We start from the raw sequence: 13,726 nt of genomic DNA on the forward strand, positions 1-13,726 counted from the left end.
TTTAGATCTAAAGGACGCCTTCTTTTGCCTCCCTCTCCATGAAGCCAGTCAGAAAATTTTTGCATTTGAATGGGAAAACCCCAAAAGTGGGCGCAAAACTCAGCTCACATGGATGGTGCTGCCTCAGGGATTTAAAAACAGTCCCACTTTGTTTGGAGAACAACTTGCCAAAGACAGAATCATGGGAAGCCCCACCGGAGGAAGGAAGAATACTGCAGTACGTGGACGACATCCTAATTGCCATCCAGAAACTTGTGTGGCTTGGACGGTAAGCCTCTTAAATTTCTTGGGACTCCAGGGATATCTCATACGATGTCTGCCGTACTGGAAGTAAAAGGTGGACACTGACTTTCTCCTCAGAAATTTCTAAAGTATCAAGCGATCATAATAGAGCAGGATAATGTTGAAATTGTGGTAACTAACATTATCAATCCAGCCTCTTTCCTCAGTGGTAATGAAGGAGAACCTGTACACCATGATTGCTTGGAAACCATTGAGGCTGCCTATCCTAGTTGTCCAGATTTGAGGAGTATCCCTTTGGATAACACAGAAACCTGATTCATTGATGGGAGCAGTTATGTCATCAGCCTGGATGCCTATAAACACTTCCGCACAGAAAGCAGAATTGATCGCTCTGACCAGAGCCCTGGAATTGGCAGAAGGAAAAACTGTAAACATCTACACAGACTCAAAATATGCAGTCGGAGTCGTACATGCGCATGGTGCTATTTGGAAGGAGAGAGGACTGTTAAATTCACAAGGGAAAAACATCAAACATGCACAGAAAATATTGAGACTATTGAAAGCAGTCCAATTGCTTGAGAAGGTGGCAATTATGCACATCAAGGCACACCAGAAGGTGAGCTCTGAATTAGAAGAAGGAAATGAGCTGGCGGACAGAGAGGCAAAAGAAGCAGCAAAAGGTGAGGTACCAACTGAAGGAGCATTGATCCCTGATGGGAAAGTTTCCTTAGAAGGTAAGCCAAATTATAATAAGGAAGATCAAAAATTGATTGCAGATCCAAACAGAATATTCAATGAAGAATGGTGGGCCAACACACCACAAGGAAGGGTAATTGTTCCCTTATCAATGTTATGGTCTTTAGTAAAGAATGAACACCAGAAAACACACTGGGGAGCCGAAACCTTACATGCAGATCGATTTCACGGAACTGCCGAGAAAAGGGGGGTATAGATACTTGTTAATATTAACAGACACCTTTTCAGGTTGGCCAGAAGCCTTTCCAACTAGGAGTGCAAAGGCACGAGAAGTGACCAAAATACTGTTACAGGAGATAATACCACGCTTTGGAGTTCCAGCCATAATATCTTCAGACAGAGGGCCACATTTTATTTCAAATGTGGTACAGCAAGTAAGCAAATATCTTGAAATTGAATCAAACAACAAATTGTGAAATTGGGCCAGGAGGCCAGGCTACCTTGGCCCCAGTCCCTTCCATTGGCCTTGTTGAGAATTCGAACTAAACCAAGAGCACGAGAAGGACTGAGTCCTTTCGAAATTTTATATGGAAGGCCATATGGGGTTCAACAGGGAATGTCTCCCCAAGCGGGAGAAGAAACCATGAACACCTATATAATAGAGTTAGGAAAGCAGCTTACTAGAATTGAAAAACATGTGGCTGGAACTCGAAGCAGAGGGTTGGACAGCTCGGTACACAATATACAGCCTGGAGATTATGTGTATGTAAGATTTTTCAAACCTACAGGAGATGATGATCTCGAGCCAAGATGGAAAGGGACATTCCAGGTGTTGTTAACTACATTCACAGCTATCAAGATTAAGGAACAGAACACCTGGATTCATCATACTCGAGTTAAGAAAGCCCCGAAGACACCCTGGAGAGCAATCCAAACTGAAAATGAACTGAAACTAAAGCTAATTCGTAACAAGTAACACTGCAAATTGATAAGACTGTATTGATGATATTTTTAACCTTCTTGTTTAAAGCTTTAATACTTTTCTCTTGTTTGCAATTATAACCAGCGAAAGGTCGAAGAATGATGAAAATAATTACAGGATTAACTGTGATTCTGTTAGCGTAAGGACTGACACATAACCACCGGAATGGTTATATGAGGTGCTTTATTGCAGCGCTGGGAAACCAGGGGCACGCGCCCAAATCTGGCTTCGACCTCGTCACATCACGTTCGCAATTTATACACTGAAGGTTACATAACTAATACAGATTGCATCATTAACTAATACATATGCATTAAGGATTGCCACATCAGCCTATTATGACATCAGCCTCTTCTGCGCTTGCGCAGCCCCCTCTGGTGGTCGTCCTGATGAAGTAAGGAGTCTTCCTCGGATGAAGTAAGAAGTCTTCCTCGGCTTGTTCTTTTCACCTTTTTGTCTTCTGGACATATCCCAACCATTATGTGGACGCCAGCATTGTTCTATTTTCCCTTGACTACCTCTGGTAATTTCTAGGTTCTGCTTGGATAGAATTTCACAATATACTTCTCTAAATTCACCCATACACCCTTCACCATATATGGTTATATAAGCTCTTGCTACCAAGACTACCATTGTATCACTGGTTACAGGTTAACCACGATACCGGACTGCAGACGGAACTGCAAAGTTATAACTCTTTCTAATCTACAAAATCCCACTATTGATTTATAAACCTCTCAAACATAATCGTTCCTACCATTTTATATGATTATTTTATCTTAAAAACTTCACTCTTTTCTAACATTTCCCCCCTTTGAAAATACTTCATTTAAGTTAAGTATTTTCATTCCCTTAGGTAGCTGTTTCCTGATAAGTAGGAGGAGGTGTGGGAGATTTTGGATGTTCTTTAGTTACTGCTCCTATAATTCGATGGGTCCACGCATTGCTCCGGGCTATTTCCTTTCGAATACAAAAATACATCAGATATAGCATTAGAAACACAATCATCATTACGACTACAGTTTGCAAGAGGGAACGGATCCATCCAGTAAGGTGAAGGCCCAAACTATCAAAGAGTGCTCCAATCCAATTTTGTTCAATATATTTTCTTTCTCTTTCCGCTTCTTGTTCCACTTTGGTCAACTGGGAAATATCATATTCTATGTTTGCAGTTACATTAGGAATATGAACACAACAATGATCTATTCTGTCTTTCAAATATTCACAAACACCATGTTCCTTAAGTAACAACAGGTCTAATGCCATTCTGTTCTGCAAAATCATTTTAGTTGTTGCTTGTAATTGCAAATTTAGATTTCTGAATCCTTTCTTTGTTAGCCTGGCTAATCTTTTTGTTTGGCCAATCAGTCTGTCAATCATTTCTCTATTTCAATATGCTGCTATTTGTGCAAATAAAGATTCAAAAACCCACCTTATTTTAACTCCTGCATAGGGCTCCTGCCATGTGTCGTCATCATCATCATCATCTACATTTCTTTTTGTTCGAATTTGCAGGGTTTCTAACTTGTCTTTGAATGGTGACTTTTTCCAAACTGGACAAAGAGTTGGTAATCCCAGGGTGATTTCTTTGACTGGGCCTTCTATGGATAGGTGAGTAGTCCAGGTTCCATCACTTGCTGCCCAAACAAAATGTCCTATACTACGCACCGTAGAATATTTACAATCTTCATTGCCAATTGGGACCTGTATTCCTTTTCCTCCAATTTTTAGTCCCCGGCATGCACATCCTGCCATTAAAGCAATCTTAACTGGAGGTATTGTGATTTCCTCAGGGTCCGTGTCACAATCTAAAATTTTGGTACAATTCCACCAAGGAACGTTTTTGATAACATCCCGACTAACCCTATTTATAGACAGCAAATCATTGATGTCTATATTCTCTGCTACGTTTTGCTTTCCTGTCCATTTAAGGCACCAAGATGTATTCCCGATATATTGAAATTTCTGCAAAATGCTCATTGACCAAATTGTGTCCCAGTTCTGTTTTAAACCATTTTATTTTTCTTTCTTTGCAAAGTCTGTATTGAGTTTGGTTGTGTACACAATTGCCAATTATTGTTCCTTTACATTCATACATGGTGTGATAGACTAGTATTTGAGAGGTTACTCTCCCTCGTCTAGTTGTGGTAATGCATTCATTACAGTCGTCGCTTTTATCAGCCGCGACATTTGCCTATATGGGCCCAAACAGAACCATCGCCAAAAGAGGTCCGGTCAGGATCATAGTGCTCAGCGGTCACAGCCCCAGGGGTTGCAGCCCTTGGCAGACCCTTCCAGCTGCAGCACTGATTCCCTCTGGTCTTGCCCTCTCTGGCAGGTCAGAGGTATATTTCGCATCAGCTATTATGACAATAATATTTGATCCACAACAACTGTTCCAACGAGGTTATAGTTTCACACCGAATGCAAAAGAACTCTGATTTCTCATTTATTACCCTCAGATCCTGTACTAATCTATATTCACCATTTTCAAAAAATAATCACTGCATCCAATTTGGCCAATAAGTCCCGTCCTAAAAGGGGAATGGGGCATTCAGGTACATATAGAAATTTGTGTGTTAATTCCTTTCCTCTAAGTGGCAGATCCAGGGGCTGCAAGAATGGTCATATTTCCTCCTTCCCTGTGGCTCCCACAATTGTTGTAGTTCTTTCCCCTAATCTTCCATGTAAATCATTTAAAACTGAATAGGTAGCCCCTGTGTCTATTAAAAGTTTCACTTCTTTCTCTCCCAATTGGATTTTCACAAGGGGCTCTTCACTTCTCGCCCTGTCTAGTCAGCTTTGGTTATCAAACTCTCCTAGCACCATCGCCTTAGCTGCATCAGATCCCATAAAAGAATTCCCTGGAGACATAAATTGTCCTCCCCTAAATGGACATTCATTTTTCCAGTGTCCTTCCTGTTTGCAGTATGCACATTGATTATATCCTAACCTGTCTACATTCATTCCCACTTTTGGATTACAAAATCCTCTTCCTCTAGGGTTAGAGAGACGCTGTTCTCTCCCCTGGGTTGCTGCCAACAAATTCTGCTGCTGATTGTTTTCAGGTAAATAAATCTCCAGGTGAGAAGGGTACTTTAATGCACACCGGTCCTTCTGTCTTAAAGGCGCAAGCACTCCTCTGGACGTCTGAGCCTGCACTTTTCTTTTTATTTCCCCTCTGGCGAGTTCTATGCGAGACTGGGGTAATGGGGAGGCTTGCTTTCTGATCTCTTTTACACTCGCAACTACCCAGACTCTCGAGATCACTATCACTCATCTTCTCCCCCCCCTTTCTTCATTTAATGCTGGCGGGGCTGACGGAGCGACTGCCAAATCCAAACTTTCAATATCCCTCCGGTGTTGTAAGCTATTGTCTAAAGCAAGGCACTTCATACATTTTCTCAGTAACACATTCCTTACACTGTTCATTAACATTTACCTTTGCACCCATTATTTCACAAGATTTTTGCCACTCATCATTATTTCTTAAAGAAAAGAATTATATATAACACCTTGTCCCATTTTCTTTCCTGTTATAACATCAACTGCAGTATAGTATTATACTGTTAAGTTCCATTTTTCAGGCCATTTCTCCTGATCCCCCAGTTCATACTGTGTCCACCATACATTACAATAATTAATTAATTTGCTTTTCAGCATACTCTGCCCAAATCCATTCTCCTTCCAATGGCTTAAAATACAGCCTACTGGAGAGGACTTGGGAACCGACAGCATTTTTTTCTTTTTTTCTCTTTTTCTTTTTTTTTTCTTTTTTTTTTCCTCTTTTTCTTTTTTTTTCTTTTTCTTTTTTCTTTCCTTTTTCCTTTTGTTTTTCCTTTTTGTCTCTTTTTCTTTTTTTCCTTTTTTCTTTTTTTTCTTTTCCTTTTTTTTTCACCTTTTTTTTTCCTTTTTTTTCTTTTTTCTCTTTTTTTCTCTACTCCACACACACCACACACTCGCCACTAAGTTACAACATTTAGCCAGACAGATGCTGATCCCGCAGCACAAATACCAATACCAACACCAATGCCACTTCTGCCGAACCTGCAGAGCTTTCGCTACTGTCTAACGGACGGCGCCTAGGCTTTTACCCCGGGAGCTCCCTAGCCCCAGCCAAGCGCAGCTTTCGCCGCGTCTAACAGGCAGGCTTTACCAAATCAGACTTCGCGAGGCCAGATGCAGCTTTCACCGCATCTCTCTGGTAGACTTTTTGAAGCCAAAGTTTCACCAAACCAAGCAGGCTTCGCCTACAGCCAAGCTTATCAGAAGTCTATACCCTTACACTTTACCAAAATTCGGTACCGTAATTACCAAACCATACTTTACAAAATCGGCACTGTGACCGAATCAGAAAAAAAGAAAAAGCACCTTCCTAACCATATCAGAGGTCCGTCGTGAGCAGCGGAGGTCGGTCACGGTCGATGGCTCCCCGAGAATCTCTCGGTGCCAGATGGAGCAAGACTGAAATGCGATCCGCCTCGGCAATGCCCGCGAGGTCCCATCTGCGTGGCCAAAATGTTAGCGTAAGGACTGACACATAACCACCGGGATGGTTATATGAGGTGCTTTATTGCAGCACTGGGAAACCAGGGGCACGCGCCCAAATCTGGCTTCGACCCACTCACATCCCGTTAGCAATTTATATATACATATTCAATACAGATTGCATCATTAACTAATACATATGCATTAAGGATTGCCACATCAGTCTATTATGACATCAGCCTCTTCTGCGCTTGCGCAGCCCCCCTCTGGTGGTCGTCCTGATGAAGTAAGGAGTCTTCCTCGGATGAAGTAAGAAGTCTTCCTCGGCTTGTTCTTTTCACCTTTTTGTCTTTGGACATATCCCAACCATTATGTGGACGCCAGCATTGTTCTATTTTCCCTTGACTACCTCTGGTAATTTCTAGGTTCTGCTTGGGTAGAATTTCACAATATACCTCTCTAAATTCACCCATAACCCTTCACCATATATGGTTATATAAGCTCTTGCTACCAAGACTACCATTGTATCACTGGTTACAGGTTAACCACGATACCGGACTGCAGATGGAACTGCAAAATTATAGCTCTTTCTAATCTACAAAATCACACTATTGATTTATAAACCTCTCAAACATAATCATTCCTACCATTTTACATGATTATTTATCTTAAAAACTTCACTCTTTTCTAACAATTCTAGGGGTCACACAAAGTCTTGACAAAATGTTACCACTATTAGGAACAGAGACAAATGTTTGGCTTACTTGGGCAAATAGATTTGGTGTTACTGATTTTTGTTTATCACTCACACAAGTAGGAAACCCATTCCAAACGTGTTTAATTGGAGTTCCTTACTTAAATCCGGATGATTTCTATGGATGGGTGAAGAATGATTCAGTCTTGAACCTTACAATAGTAACTAAAGTAGTTAAGAGAACTTCAGGCAATTGGACAGTTGCATCTGCTCAAACAGGAGGAATTATAAAAGGACTGAATCGTTCAACCATCCCAATTCAGGAACTCCGACTTCTGGGGTCTGACCAAAGTAACATTCAATTCTTGGTCAGATGGAACTCCAGAAACTAAAGTGACTAGTAGGAAAGATTGGTATCATAATGTTACCTCATATTGTCTTGGGTCTTCTCCTTCACTCCCATATGATGGTATCACCCCTAAGGCACTACCCCCAGGTTATTTCTTGATATGCGGAGACCGTGCATGGCCAGGAATACCCTCTAAGCCGCATGGGGGACCATGCTATTTAGGAAAATTGTCCTTGTTTGCAGCTTCTAAAAAACATATAATCAAAGCCCTACGAGAAGACCTTCATAGGAATAAAAGATCTATTAACCAATTAGGCCCTAAATGTGACCCCACATTAAAGATTTGGGGCCATACAAAGCGATTCTTTGCTGCACTGCTTTTACCAAACGTAGCAGCTGGAAAAGCATTGGCAGATATTCATCGCCTCGCATGTTGGACAGCACAACAGCTAAAGAAATTGCAAGTTGATGGAGGGTTGGATGATTGGTTGAATGGGTTTGGGATTACAGGGTGGATTAAGGAGTTAATCAAACAAGGGATTTGGATTCTGGCTGTAGTTCTTTTAGTCTTAATGACAATTCCATGCTTAATCCAATGTGTATCGAATATGTTTCGCAAATCCATTGAAGGCACCTGGGTATCTCTTAAGTAAAAGAATTTACTTATGTTATAGAAAAGGGGGGAATTGAAACTGATGTGGCCTATTGTGTACAGGGGGGTTGTCAAAATGTACAGGGGGGTTGTCAAAATGTACAGGGGGGTACTGCTTAAGTCATAGCTGGTTTAACGAGCTCAGCAGATGTCTTATCAGACAAATACCAGAACAAAACCTCCTAGTGAGGAGAATGGGGGGTTGTACAAGGAGTACTGCTTAAATCATGGCTGGCTTGACAAGCCCAGCAGTTGCCTTATCAGGCAGTACTAAGATAAGGCTTCCTAGCGAAGGGAATAGCCCATTAAACCAGCTAGACATGGACCAGACCCATCCAGCTCCTAAAGAGCATGCATGAGGACCAGAGGTAAAAAGTTCAAGCCTGAGGAAGACTCGTTTACTTCATCTTGAAGACCCCTACCCACAAGAGGAAGACTACTTACTTCATCTGAAGACCCCTGCCCAAGACGACCAGGAGGCACTGTGCATGTGTGGAGAGCCTTTTAGCTCATTATAATACGAAGCGGGGATAGAATATGAATATGTATAGGCGTATTGTGCGACCTAATACATATGTATAACTTTACAGGATAAATGTAAAAGGAAAACGGCACTGAGGCACGCATGCCTTTTGGAGGACCAATCCCCCCGTGCGTCTTCAGCTGAATAAAGCATACCTACTTTACAACTTTAACGAAGTTGTGGAGTCTATTCCGCTATCACCCTCTGCATCTTACAGGCTATATAAATTAAAGAATACCTTTTATGCGATGGTCTTTGTCTACTCCTGCAGGGATCCGAATAAGTCAAGGGGTCCCTCCAGGAAAAAAAAAAAAAAACTCCCGAGGGCCCTAGGGGAGCCCTGTCCTCAGCGGGTCCTGCAGCCGAGCAGAGAGGGTCCCATGTGGGGTGCCAAATTGATTCGGAGAAAACTCCAGGAACTCGTCAACAAAGTTTTAAGTTGACAAGCAGGTATTCTTTGTTGCTGCGCCATGCATACAAAAATGTGGTGGTCTTTAAGGATCGTTTACTTTCCCAACAAGCTTAATTAACATTACAGACATAGCAATCATCCTGCCCTTTTACTTATCAGTTAGTTTAACTGCTTCCATCCTGGACATCAGCTAGTCTGGGATACACCCCAGTAGATGTTTACACCAGCTGAATGGCTTTATTAACACCAAACATAGCAATTATCCTGTATTTTTATTTTACTCCTGGTGCGACTGAAGGGAGGGGAGGATGGGAGAGCTGATGGAGAAGGATCGGGTGGTATCGGTGGGTAAATGCCTTCCCGATCACCTCTCGAGTCCCGCCCTTGATAAGGGGGTGGTAAATTATCTAAAGGCTCCCATGATGATTTATTTGGTTTATTCACCTTCCCTTTCTTTTCTGTTAAGGGAAATAACAAAACCGTTATAGATGACCCTTTCCATATTGCAGCATAATCACTCTCCTCTTGATTGGAAGGTTCCTTACCATTTACATATAGATTTAAAGACTGACAAATCCAATCATCAAAATACCCGAATATTGGCCAATATGGTCAGGTCGAATTTCCTCTTTGATCCACACTTCCATACAATAATTGACCATTTTTTTCTTTACTTTTTCCCTCCTGGGACGGCCAAAAGCCCCAGTACTTAAGTGTTAACCCCAAGGGACTGTCTGGGGGTATATGTGATAATTCGCTCCCTGTCTTATTCCTGGGACCTCTCCGTGGGCCCCTTCCCGGGTTAGAGTTACGACTCCTACTCTGACCCATTTCCCACCAGGTGTGTCTCCTCTCAGTCGCTCACTATCACTTCCCTCCTTCAGCGGCCAAGTCCCTCGTGGGAGATTGGAAACGCACTTAGAAGAGGTCCAACACTTGCTTCACAGATCCCGATGCCCTGGCCCGTATTTTCACAGGTCCAGGATACTCAGTCCATGTCTCAGTGGTGCACAAACACAAATCACCAAGCACTCCTTCTCTGCAAAGACCAATTCCCTCAGGGGAGATTGGAGCCGCGGTTAGAGGAAAACGTCACAGTCACACTCACACACCGGCCCTCCCACCCAACCGAATGATACTCACATTCCATTGTTCTCGTCCGGGTCTTTGTGCACAAGAATTACAGGTACCTTATACTGCAGTTTTTACGGGAGCTCGAATTCCTTGGTTATTGCCTCTCTGTTTGTTGATCTCGTGGGACTACCCGGGACTACAACTCCCGAGCCACAAACTGTGGGGCGCTTCCTCGTAAAAGCTATAGTCCCAGGCAGCCACACAGAGATCACGTCGGGGTCACCAATTTTGTCATAAAAATTCTGTCTTGGCCATGAGCTGATTTAATTATTTTTTTATTACAATTGATTAATATCGAGAGGCACTAAGCAAGCAGCGCTGGGGAGTCTCTGCTCCACCCAAGACGCACACTGAGATTTCCCGGGTACAGTCTCTTATACTCCTCAGTCTTGGGTTTCAACCAATCCTGTCATCTCCTTCGCCCGAATATCGATGTGGTTCCTTTTCATTGTTCTCCTCCTGTTGCTGGGGTCTTATCTTTGGGTGAAGAAATTTCTTCACAAGTTATTGAATTCCTTGGCAATACATTAACAGGGGATGTCTGTCACAGGGTTAACCACCATCTTAGCCCCCCCTAAATTCCATTTCTTATATAGTTACTTATTCAATACACAAGTTTCACCTCATCCTGTAACAGAAGGTATCTCTTGATTACTTAACCCCCTCAAGGCATTCAAGCAGTTAAACAAAGTACCCCAGTAATTATAGCAAAGCATTTGAGACATTCAAGTAGTTAAACAAAGTACCCCTTAAAGTAACAAAGTGTTTGATTAGGAAAGATTATTCCTTTGTTTCTTCTTCTCTTTCATTATTGTATTGACAGGAACATCTATCTTAATCTGATCATTTGTATACATTCTACACATGAATACATTCTACACATGATTTTCGATTCCACCCAAAGTACAATGATGACAAGGACTCCTAAGTTGCTGACAGGAATCATTCCTATATACCTCACATCAGCAAGTTCTGCCCATCCATGTGTGTCCTCAGAGTTGAGGCTTTGCAACCTGCCCTGTCCAACCAAAATATATCCCAGCAAGCTGCTACTGTTGTTCTGGAGGAAGTTGGTGCTGGGCTGAGGGTTTGATAACAATTGGGCCACTGGTGAACTACTTGGCCATGGTGTCTCCAAAACAGATTCTTTGATGTGAGCTAATCCCTGACTAGGATGAAGTCCTTCTGTCCTGTTGCCAAACTGCATAGGAAAAGCCACAGTTCAGGGAAAACTGCAATTTATTGAGTCTGAACCATGCTTTTAGAAATGGAGAAGTGCTGAATCTCCACTTAGCTGTTGCAGAGCACTGGTGCTGTGGCTGCTTGGTTCCTCTTGGGGTGCAGGCCTTTTTTCCAGGTACTGGCAACCAGGAAATTAATTGCAAAATTTTGTCTTTGGGGACTGAAAATCCCCATCTGTGAATGGCACTCAGCTGTTCCCAGATGATGCCTGGGAAACAGCTCCCATCTTACAGTACAAGGGGGAAAGTACATGGGCCCTGGCAGGAGTGGATGCTGAGGGTTGTGGGGATGAGAAGGACAAGTACAGACCACTGGACTTGAGAAGCATCATTAGAGTGTTATCTGCAACAGCGCTGACAAATATGTGAAGTGATATGCACATAGGTATCAAACCTGGCTTGGAATTTAAAGCAAGCTTTGTACCTGGAAATATTTCTCAGCTATTTGTTGCCAAAACATTTCCATAGTGCTTCTTTGCTTTGCAAATGTGCAGGAAGGGAGGGATGCAAGAGTGGTGGCAGCATCCATGGGTGTGGGTGTGTGTGTGTAATAAGTGTGATGCCAGGAGCACCGAGTAGAGGGGTTGGGCTTGTGATTTGGTGGTGCAGTGAATGAGGTCATTGTTGCAAGGCTGGCTTTGGTTTGTTCCTCTTCCACCCAGGTATGGTGCTTCTTAAAGGAGGATGTTGGAGGAGGGGTGTAATGGTTTAAGCCGAGCTGGTAACTCAGAACAATGCAGCTGCTTGCTTGCTCCACCCTCTTCTTCCCTCTGCTGCCAGAGGGATGGGGAGGAGAATCAAAAGAATGTAACTCCTATGGGCAAGGAACAGTTCAGTAACTGAGGTATAACACAAAACCACTACTGCTACCATCAATAATAATAATAAGGGAAATAACAAGGGGAGAGAATACAATTGCTCACCAGCTGCTGACCCATACCCAGCTGGACCTGAGCAGCGATCTGAGCCTTCCACATAACTCCCTCCAGTTTATATACTGGGCATGACATGTTGTGGTATAGAATCACCTTTTGGTTAATTGGGGTCAGGAGTCATTTCTGCTTCCTCCTAACTTCCTGTGTCCCTCCTCACTGGCAGAGCATGAGACTGAAAAGTCCTTGATTGGAGTAAACATTACTTAACAACAACTAAACACACCAATGTTTTATGAACACTACTCTTAGAAGTCAAAAACACAGCACTCCACTAGCTACTAGGGAGAAAAGTGACTGCTACAACTGAACCCAGGACAAGGGGGTGTGGTGGGAGAAAATAGCAAGGAGGAGCTGGAACACTGCATGGGGCACTAACTTCTGCCCCACCCCCTGTATTGTAAACAAACACAGATATTTACTGAATAATCCCCAATTCTTCCTGAGCCCAAAACCTGGTGCTGGCAGGAATTTTGCTTGGCTTTTTCATTTCTGAATGCTGTGTGCCTCAACTCCACACCCTCACGAAGGAAATGTGCCTGGGCCAGGGAGCTGGGGCAGAGGTTGGATAAATACATTTCTTTTCCTGTACTGGAACCTGGTTCAGGGCATGATGCTCATGATGCACTGTGCAAGCAAAGCACATAGAGTGACAGAAGAGTTAGGGTTGGAAAGGACATTAAGATCATCTAGTTCCAACAGCCCTGCCATGGGTAGGGATGCCTCCCACTAGACTATGCTGCCTAAAGCTCTGTCCAACCTGGCCTTGAACACTGCCAGGGACAGAGCGTTTAGCATTGTCTTGGGAAACCCGTTCCAGTGCCTCACCACCCTCACAGTAAAGAACTTCTTTATATCCAACCTGGACTTCCCCTGTTTTAGTTTGAACCCATTACCCTTTGTCTTATTGCTACAGTCCCTGATGAAGAGTCCCTCTCGGGCATCTTCATAGGCCCCCTTCAGATACTGGAAGGCTGCTCTGAGGTCACTATGCAACCTTCTCCAAGCTGAACAGTCCCAGTTTTCTTAGCCTGTCTTTGTACAGGAGGTGGTCTAGCCCCCTTATCCGTGTGGCCTTCTCTGGACTTGTTCCAACAGCTCCATGTCCTCCTTATGTTGAGGACACCAGAAGTGCATGCTGTACAAGTGGGGTCTCATGAGAGCAGAGTAGAGGAGCAGGATCACCTTTGACCTGCTGGTCAATCTTCTTTTGATGCAGCCCAGTCTACAGTTGTTTTTTTTGGGGGGCTGCAAGTGTACACTGCCATCTCGTGTTCAGTTTTTCATCAACCAATACCCCAAAATCCTCCACAGTGCTGCTCTGAATCATTTCTCTGCCCAGCCTGTAGCTGTGCCTGGGATTGCCCTGACCCAGGTGTA

Source organism: Neopsephotus bourkii, unplaced genomic scaffold (genome assembly GCF_033783945.1).
Source record: "Neopsephotus bourkii isolate Nb327-2 ecotype Australia unplaced genomic scaffold, CSIRO-AGI_Nbou_v1 NB_1669, whole genome shotgun sequence".
Lineage (NCBI taxonomy): Eukaryota > Metazoa > Chordata > Aves > Psittaciformes > Psittacidae > Neopsephotus > Neopsephotus bourkii.